Source organism: Quercus suber, unplaced genomic scaffold, assembly GCF_002906115.3.
Source record: "Quercus suber isolate HL8 unplaced genomic scaffold, Cork oak 2.0 scaffold_2, whole genome shotgun sequence".
Lineage (NCBI taxonomy): Eukaryota > Viridiplantae > Streptophyta > Magnoliopsida > Fagales > Fagaceae > Quercus > Quercus suber.
Genome location: NW_027069469.1, coordinates 3,481,373 through 3,491,840, shown reverse-complemented (window position 1 = coordinate 3,491,840; position 10,468 = coordinate 3,481,373).

Below are 10,468 nucleotides of genomic sequence, written 5' to 3'. Positions count from 1 at the left end.
TCAATGTGATCTGACTAAGTCATGTCACAATAGCATAACAAACATTCGTGTTATCACAACGAAGTTTAATCATGTAATCCATGAAGTAAACACCCTCCACATGGAATGCAAGGCTCAAGGCCAAGACAAGGTACCTACTCACATCACAATAAACTTAACAAAAGGGTCATTTTGAATTAAACACTCCCACCTGTTATTTGGGTTTTCATCAAAATTTATAACCTTACACTTGTTAAAGACTCCAATCTCATTAGAATCACAAACTAAAATGGAAGTCCTAAACTATTTAGGATTCCTTATAATCTAATTGATCAAAAATTAGTTATAAAGAATTCTATCCTTAACTTACTTGTGTAGACACTTGATTTTGCACACATAATTTAATCAAGGAAGATGGCTAGAGTGACCATTCATATACCCGACATTTAGAGTTGAATTACATGCATTAATTCATTCATTGGATATCATAAAAATGATCTTGAGGTTTTAATGGTTGCAACGGTGTGTCCAATTTCCAAATTGGACTGTCGAATTGAAAGATATCACATTATCAAGTTTGTACGAGCTGTATATATTTTGTTTGGGTGAAACCGATCACGCATGATTAATTTAAATTAATTTTGATTGGCTAAACAATTAAAATTAATTAAATGGTCAGTGTCAAAAATAAACTTGCTTGCATGGGAATAAAGTGGATAATCATATAACAAAGAAGTTGTGGATAAGCAAGACTTTTTAGATTATTTATCTACAAGATAATTATCACTTTAAATACCTGAATATTTGGAAAAAGGGATTACTTTTTAGAATACAAATTAAAAAGGCATCTAAGTACAATTCCCGGCTAAAAAATCCTCAAAAAAGGAGTCCAAATTGGATCAAAACTCAAATGCGGACTTGGCACCCAAAAGGGCCATTTGGCACTCTTGGAGTGCCGATTGGCCCAAATTGTTGGCACGGCCCAAGGACTCCTTGATTGAGATAAGGCCTATCTTTTACAATTTTTTAGAGATAAGGATGCATTCCAATTTGTATCTAATCTCATTTTTTAAGCATCCCAACCTCTATAAATAGAGGAAACAAATCAGAATTAAGGGCTCCTCTCTTCTGACTTTTCAATTCCCCTTACATTAAAGATATTCTGGAGGTTTTTGCTTTAGGAACTTATTTTTTGTAAGTAAAGTATTTTAGACTTCAAAGAGGTGAACAAATTTCCTTGAATCCTAAAATATTCTTTCATTATAAGAGCACACTCATGTAAGAGACATTCTGTTTTTCTTCTTTCATTAATTTTGGTTATTGTTTAATGCATGAATATGTTTAGCATATTTTTGCTATGTCCTATTCTTGACATGGTTAGCATGCTTAAATACGTTTCTAGAATATTAAAATATAGATCAATTTTTGCAATGGCTAACAAAATTCTTTTATGAAAACTAAAAAATTGACCTATACTTTTAGATCTGATTTTTTGTAAACACAAAAACTGATCTGTATTTTTAGATTTGATTTTTTGTAAACACAAAAACTTATCTGCATTTTTCAGATCTGATTTTCTCTAACTACAAAAACTAATCTGTACTTTGCAGGTTTGACTTTTTTTTAAAAGACTCAAGAACTAATATGTATTTTTCAGATCTAGTTTTGTTTAGTGCAAAAGCTTATCTGTATTTTTCAAATCTGATTTTTTTTAACTCAAAAACTAATATGTATTTTCATTAAATACAGATCTAATTTTTTTAGACAAATTTTTCTTTGTTACAAAATTGCAGAGTTTGAAATTTAAAAGAAGGAATTGAAAGTTAGGTTGAGGTCTTGTCTTTTTTTTTTTTTTTTTTTTTTTTTTCATATATGATGCATGTGTAATAAATTTATCTCATGAATGTGGATCCTCTTTCAAAAAGTCCTTTTTTTTTTAAATTTCTTTTACATAAAAATAGATCTGATTTTTTTTTACAAATCCAATTTTTTTTATTCACAAAACAAAACTGATACTTTTTAACAAAAATATTATTCTTTATTTTACATAAAACATATCTGATTTTTTTTACAAATCCAATTTTTTTATTCACAAAACAGATCTAAATTTTCTTTAAAAAGATGACAAATCCATAAGGCAAATTTATTTAAATTAATTTTGTCAAGTGTGCGTCATGTGTGTTCAACATATCATTCAAAATCATGCAAAAATGGTATATTAGTCATTAAAGTCTAGAAAACCAGACTCTGTCTTGGCGAAATGGGTGCCTAACACCTTCCCATTCCATAATCTAGCCCCCGAGCTTAGGATTTTTGGATAGGTAGATTAGTGTTTTGTCTTTTAATTTTGGAAGATTGTAACTAGGACCAAAGTTTTGATTCTTTTGCATAGATTGTAACTAGGACCCAAAGCCTTGTAAGGTTAATTTACCAAAGTTGTACTTTTCTTTATTCAATCAATGACAATGAAGTATTTTGATCATGTAATTTGTATTTACTTTTTCATATATTTTTGTTTAAAAAATAAGTGGTAACTCCACACCACTTACCCAAAAAGAGAGGTGCCCTTAAAAGCACCCAAATCTCTTTTTTGAAAGCACCCAATTCCCCAGTCTCTCACAACTTGATAAAGGATTCTAATCTCACTAGAAACTATATAAATTTAATTAGAGCTTTAATCTCATTAAAAACTTCTAATTGAAATAAATTAAGGACTTTTAATAATACAACAATTCCAATCTCATTAGAATGTTTCCTAAAAGACAAGTCCTAAACAATTTAGGACTAAGAGTTCTATTTAACTAATATCTTTTAATCTCATTAGGCCTCATAGTTAGATAATGATTAATAAATGTCCTTAACTTTTAAGGACTATAAAAATTAATCACTTTATATAGAATTATGTGTAATCTCATCACACACGGCCTTGCTTTTTATCAAAATTTTAACATGAATGTTCAATATGTGTGTAAAACACCCTTGAATGTTTAGACCCCAAATTACAAAATATCAATTCAAGCTTATTATCAAACAATTAATGTGCAAAACATGAACATAAGCCAAACACAGAATTGATAAGCAATCTAAGCTGAATATAATCACATCCACAACATAAAATAAATGGCAAAGACAAAGGAAGAGAGATGCAAACACAAGGACACCACTCGATGTGTTATCGGAGAGGAAACCAAAGCCCTTGGTGTAAAACCTCTCCGCCGCCCTCCAAGCGGTCAATAATCCACTAGAAAATGTAGTTGTGATACATGAATAGCAATAGACCCTCCAAGCCTAATCTACCTAGGTAACTAGGCCCTCCAAGCTTCTTGCTCCAACGAGGTTGCGCCGAACCTTTTTCTTTTCTAGCTTACCGGATTCCGCTATAACCCATAGCATCAACTAATAACCATTGGTCCCTTCCAAACTACTTCCCTTAGCACCAAATGTACATTCTCACAGACGTGGGTGTGAAAAGGATTTGGTCAATGACCTCTCAAGGATGTATCAATGGAGAGGCAGAGAGTAGAAGAATTTGTAGAGTCTCTTAGTAAAGATTGGGGATAAGGCAATCTTGTTTTTCTCTAGGGTTTCTATCACAAAATTCTCTCTGGAAACTCTCTACATTTCATGGTTATAAGGGTCTATATATAGTGGTGTGTGTTTGGAATACGAAGAGTCAATTTTTGCCAAACAGGGCTAGTTGGTGGCTTGGCCTCATGGCTTGGCCAAGTCGCGAGTTCAAGTCACGAGGTAACGGCCTGGCCAGCCTGGGACTTTTGTCCTGTAGTGCGACAGCTGGCGTGACCCTTTACCTTCCCGCATGCTTCTCACGTGCATAGCATTTGGTGGCTTGCAAGCCACGAGTTAGTTGTGAGTCCTAGCCACGAGTCTCTGCTTCTTTGCACAAAGATGAGCAATTCTTCACACTCTCTTCACACACTACCCTTACATGAATTCCACCTAAATACAGGGTTACTAAGTGCTAAATTACAAGCAAATTGGCACGGAATAAAGCTAACAAGATGGTTGATAAATTTCAACTTTACAATCTCCCCCTTTGGCTATTCCATGACAAAATCCTAAAACAAACTCTAGACTTAACGCGTGAGTTGGGAACAGTTGGAAAACTCACTCACACCTAACTCTAGAATCTGTGAAGCTCTTGAACCATAAACCAAAACATCTCCTGAAACACAATAACAGAATAAAATCATTGTATGCAAAAAACTTGTAATGCATATGGAGCAAGCACAATGCGATCAAGCACAATGGAAAAAAGCAATAGACCATGGCAAGACCAAAAACAAGCAATCACTATACCAAGTGATCACAATACTCATTCACACTTGGAATGAACATCCAGACATTCAAGCTGACAGACACAAGGTAAATCACTTGAATGACCAACACTCAACCAATGCACAGTACATGAAGTATATGCATCTAGGAACAAAATCCTACAAGAGCACAAGAGTGACAATACTTAGAAGGAAATGCATAACATTTAGTTATAAATACTGATATAGTAAAGCACACAGCCTGCATAAAGCAAGGTACAAACCATAAAGCCTACAAAGTGCATAGAAACAAATCCTAAAAGCTTACAAAAGCAAAATGGGTACAAAACATAAACAGAAACATTAAAAACCTACGAAGGTACCAAGTACAAACATAAACACATAAAGTAAGCGGAAAAACCTCATATTATATACTGAATAACTACTAAAGATGTAAATCTATCCAAAAGTTAAGAGTTTTAGCCAAACAAAAACAGAAACCATAGTGTAACAAACCTATACTAACAGCAGTTATCCAAAACACAATATCAAAGCTATAGACATAACATTATTAAAAAATGAAAGCTCCCCCTCAAATAAGAGCTCCCCATCAAGAGCTGCCCCAAAAATTCTCCCCATTTTTGACCGGAATGGCTAAAAGGTCACTTCTCCTAGTTGATGTGTATGCTGTCAAATTTAGCTAAAAGTACATCAAGCTGATCCTGCATTACTGTCATCCTTTCAGAATACTGATTTTGAACCTCTCTGAGTGTATCAAGCCTCTCCAAGATGATCTGAAATGCATCAGGAGGTACAGCTGATGAAGTTGAGGCTCTACTCCTCTTACTTCTGCTCCTTAGTGTGACTGATTGTTCTGCAGCTTCTGCTTCAGTCTCCATTGGATCCCCTTCTTCTTGGACATTCTCCTCTTCTTCACCTGGAAGACGAATTTGTATCCTTGAGAGGGTAAACTTGTTTATAACTGATAGAGGAGCCATGGGACTAATATCTTGAGGGATTGGAACACCCTTTGCTCTGAACATCCTCATGAGAAGACTAGGAAATATTAGCTTGGGTCTTGAGGTGGTTCTAGTCTCATCCACTATAGTGTCAAAGATGTGAGAGCTGATGTCAATGAAGGTTTTCTCCTTAAGTTCCATAAGAAAGATAGCTCTGGCATTTGTCAGTGTAGTCATCTTCCTTATAGGATACAGGTTGTACATCATTATGGTGGTCAGACACCTCATGTCTTTAGGAAAATCAGTAATGTTGAGACATTTGTTTTCGTTAACCCCGCCAATCCTGGTCTGGACAGTGTCTAGAGAAAGCATTTTGTCCTTGTAATTAGTGAATTCATAATCCTCTAAACCCTCAAGCCCTAGAACCTTATTAATGTCATGAGCATCTAAGGTAAATTCCTTTCTTCTCACCCAACAACTCAACTCCTCCTCCCTTATCACAACATTTTCATAGAATTCTCTGATTAGAGGCTCACAAACAGGAGGTAGGTCACTTAGCAATTTTTCCCAACCTCTACCCTCAAAATAACTTGGAATGAAGGTGTCCTTCAAATCTCTTAAATCAACAAATTTTCCTGAATGATGGTTCCTTTTGAGAAAGAATCCCTATATCTCTCAAAGTGTTGAATCGACCTAAATAGGTTAGTGTCCATTTTTATTCTTTTGTAAGATTTCTTAGCAGTAGTCTTCTTCTTTGTAGGAGATGCAGCCATCTGTAAACAAGCAGAAAAGGCCACAAGAACACAGCACAATAGATATATACTCAACATTAGCAACAATTAAGAAAGTGGTTGTTTGAAATCACCATTCAGACCAACCTAGTTGATAACCACAAGATGGGTATCACAAATCAAAACAACAACAGATCAAACAAGTCTAATTTGTAGAGATATAGACAGGAGTAAGCATTAAATAACTAGAAAATGACAGTGTAACACACAAAAAGATAGATGGATGCATATGTCAATGAAACATGACATAATGAGTATGAAAAAAATGAAAGACCTCAATGCAGAAGCACCCATATGATATGGTGATATAAAATCAAAAACAATGTTGTCCACAAACTCCAAAACTCATACATTCTGATAAGCCCCATAACCCATAAGCCCAAAGAGTAAAAACTCTATCAAATAACAGTGCTCAGAACAAAGACTAGCAACCTGATGCAAAAACATCACACTAAACACATTCAGCAACAAGAAAAATCGACCCCAAACAATCAAACCCAACACTTTAGGCAAACCTATGTTTGAGCACAAATCCCAGAACACAGTTACAGCACGCAAATCATGAAAAACAACTCAAATCAATAAGAATGAAGTGAGGGAAGGAAAACCCATACCTTTTTCTTGGTGATTGATGAAGACATGATGCAAAAATGGAAGCTTTTTCAGAGAGACATGGAGTGTTTGATAGAGAGAAGTGGGGAAGAAAATAAACAGTCACTGATATTCGAGGGAAAACTGAAAAACAATTTTAAAAACTGTCTTTAAAACGCAAAACACGCGTTTTTCGCGACTAAATTAAGTCCCCAGTAAGTTGCCAAGGTAAGCTGCGAAACACTGTGAAAACAAGATTTTCAAAAAATCTTCTAAGTGTTTTTCAAGACTGGAAGGTCTACCCACGATGTACTCGTGATATGAGCCGCAAAAAACTCTGTGTACCCCTTGCGACTAAACCTTCCACCCGCGAACAAGTCGCCACACTAAGCCGCGAAAACCATAAAAACTCAAATTTTGAAAAATTTTCTAAGTACTTTTCGCAACAACAAACCTGACTCGCCAGTAAGCCGCGAAAAGTCTCAGAGTGAGCTCGCAACTAGAGCATGCGACTGGTTCTACCTGCGACTGAGTCGCCAAAACAGGGCAACACTGTTTTTGAAATTTTCAACCTTTTTTGTAAAAACAAAATACTTTCCAAAAACAAACTAAAACACTTAAACATCTTTATGTATTTGATCAACAAAGATTGAGCTTGTGAAAACACATTTAAACAAATACCATCACACAAATGAATATGGTATTTATTGAACATAGACTTATGTGTTGTGTATGGATATCAAACATGAGATAGTCCTTAGTCTAATGTGAAACTTCAATAATCAATTCAATCAAGGCGTACATAACTAACACTAGATAATGTGACCCATCTCAATTATAGAAGTATGCATATATGACCTCCCACATAAACTTGAGTACAATTCTTTAGCTTTTCATTTGGCTCCATTTTCAACATAGCATTTGATCTTTTTGAATAAATATATCTCATTGAAAGATAGATGCTTGAAATTTTGAATATTTCAACTTGATGGGTTAGCCTTTGGCTTTTTGGGCATCCAACAATTTATTTTGGTCGCTTATCCTTTTTTCTAATCAAATACTAGTATGTGCGACAGGCTTTTGCAGCTCAATATCTCTTTTCATTTAGAGATTTACATTTAGTGAGCTCTTTGAGTAAAGCAATAAAATAAAAGTGGGAAGATATATAGGCACAAGTCTATGCATGTCTCAAGATCAATAAAACCATTCACTAATCATTCATGATAAGGTTGAAGATCTATTTACAATAGTCACATAGATTTCAGAATTTTTTCCACAATGATATGAGTGCATACGAGACAAGCTAAGCTCATTAAATGCACAAAGCCATTAGTACAAAGGTACAAGGCAAAACATGCTTTAAGACAGCACTCAACAAAGTTGATCAAACTTTTTAGATTTTCTACTTTTTATGTGTTTTTGGATTTTTGACATAAAAGTAATAACAGATTGATAAAAAACAATGTAAAAATATTTTAGAAACAAAAAACAAATAACCAAACAACAATTCAAACAAACAGAATCAAAAATCATACAAGCGAACATAATCATAAAGCATAGGAAGAATTGATGCATGGACATGTTATGATGCTTATGCATGAGTACCTTTCGTCACCCACACGTCACATGCGTTTGGGGTGATATCCTTGACGGATTGGGTATGAAAGTTAGGATTGTTCAAACCTCTTTGTGAAGCTTTCCAAGCAATTTGTGAAGGCACCAATCATCTTCATCATGTCCATCATTCCGAGATCACGGTTTTGACTTCTTGATTGTTCACCACCCCAAGACCTATTGTCATTTCTTTTTCCTCGTGACCGAGGAGCGCTTGCATTGTTCAATGCTCTCAGCTTATAATAGTTTGGTTTGGTATGTCCTTGCAATCCGTAATAGTGACAAATGTGATTTGTTCTAGGACCCCGTTGAAATCTTGAAAGTGATCTTCCTCTAGCTTCCTGTCTAGCCCTTAAAGGATTACGGACTGTATTGAACACTCATTGATCAGCCATATTCTTCTTCTTTTTAGTCTTAACCTTATCAGGAATAGACTCTTCCACAATTGTCTCTTTCGCCTTCACAAACCTCACTTCTTTGGTGACATTGGCTGATAAGCCTCTCCCTCCGATATATCCCACTCCAAACTTGTCTGAGACAGATTTTTGATGTGCAAGCATTTCATTGAGTTTCTTGGATGAGACACGATCAACCTTAGCATTTGCTTGAAGCACTTCATCTTAAGAAATCGAATCTTTGAATAAGCTTCCAGTAGCTCTCCATTCATTTTCTCCACTTCACATTTGGCCTCTTTGTATTGCACTAGAAAAGTTTTGTAATCTTCCCCAACCCTCTTCATCTTCTTGATGGCTGCATTAGCCACCTTAGCATATTCACTGGTCTTCTCAAGGAGTGAGTTGTAAGTTTCTTGCAGTCCCACTGCTTCTCCAACTTCCTCATCTTCAGACTCCTCAACTATTCCAATAGACTTCAAATCAGAATGCACACCAAGCTCCTTCATAAGTGTACCCAAATCATCTGAGGACTCCATATGTGCAATGGTCATGAATGCGGAGTAGTTCCTCTCTCCATCACAACTCTCTTCAAAATAAGAACTTGAAGAATTTGAATCATTCAGCATTGTGGCATACGCCTTGCCTTTCTATCTTAAGAAATTGGGACACTCCTTCTTGAGATGTCCATGGCCATTGCATTCATAACACACAATGTCCGAAGGAGATTGAGAATCCTTCCCTTTATTCCTCTTAAACTCTTTCCTATCACCTCTTGAAGATGAAAACTTCCCTCTGTTGAATGGTTTCCCACTATTCTTCATCTTCAAAAATTTGCGGAAGTTTTTCACAAGATATGCTACTTCCTTCTCCACTCCATCTTCTTCACAGGAATCATCCATTCTTTCGGTAATGGTTTTGAGAGCAAGTGATTTACTCGTCTTGTGGGAAGGCAGTCTTAGTTCATATGTTTGGAGAGACCTAATTAGCTCTTGAATTTTGATCTCATCCAAGTCTTTACTCTCTTCTATGGCTATGACTTTTGCTCTAAAGATTTCAGGCAAGGACCTCAAGATTTTTCTCACCACCCTAGTATCTTCAATCTTCTCACTAAGATTAAGCTTAGCAATGACAATTTCATTGAGCTTCCCATAGAACGAATCAAACGATTCATCTTTACTCATCTTGAGCTCTTCAAATTTGGTGGTAAGCATTTGGAGCTTTGTGTCCTTCACCTTCTTAGTCCCCTCATAAGTTGTCTCCAAAATCTCCCAAGCTTCCTTGTCAACTGTCATGTGAGATATCCTGTGAAATTCATCTATAGACACACCATAGAAAATAGCATTTAAAGCTTTACTATTAGCATTGGCTGCCGCAAGAGCTGCCTTGTCCCAAGTAGATTTAGCAGCCTTCAGCCTAGTCCAACCTACTTCAACCGCATCCCAAACGGTGTCATCAATAGAGCATAGAAATGCCTCCATTCTGACTTTCCAGAAGGCATAATTATTACCATCAAAAAATGGTGGAACATTTAAAGATTAAGACCTATCCATCTCAAAAAGGGCCACGGATGACACTCAAGTATTTAAACCACAGTGAGTGTACCCGCTTTGATACCAATTGAGTGTTCAATATGTGTGTAAAACACCCTTGAACGTTTAGACCCCAAATTACAAAATATCAGTTCAAGCTTATTATCAAACAATTAATATGCAGAACATGAACATAAGCCAAACACAAAATTGAAAAGCAATCTAAGCCAAATATAAATACATCCACAACATAAAATAAATGGCAAAGATAAAGGAAGAGAGATGCAAACACAAAGACAACACTCGATGTGTTCTCGAAGAGGAAACTGAAGCCCT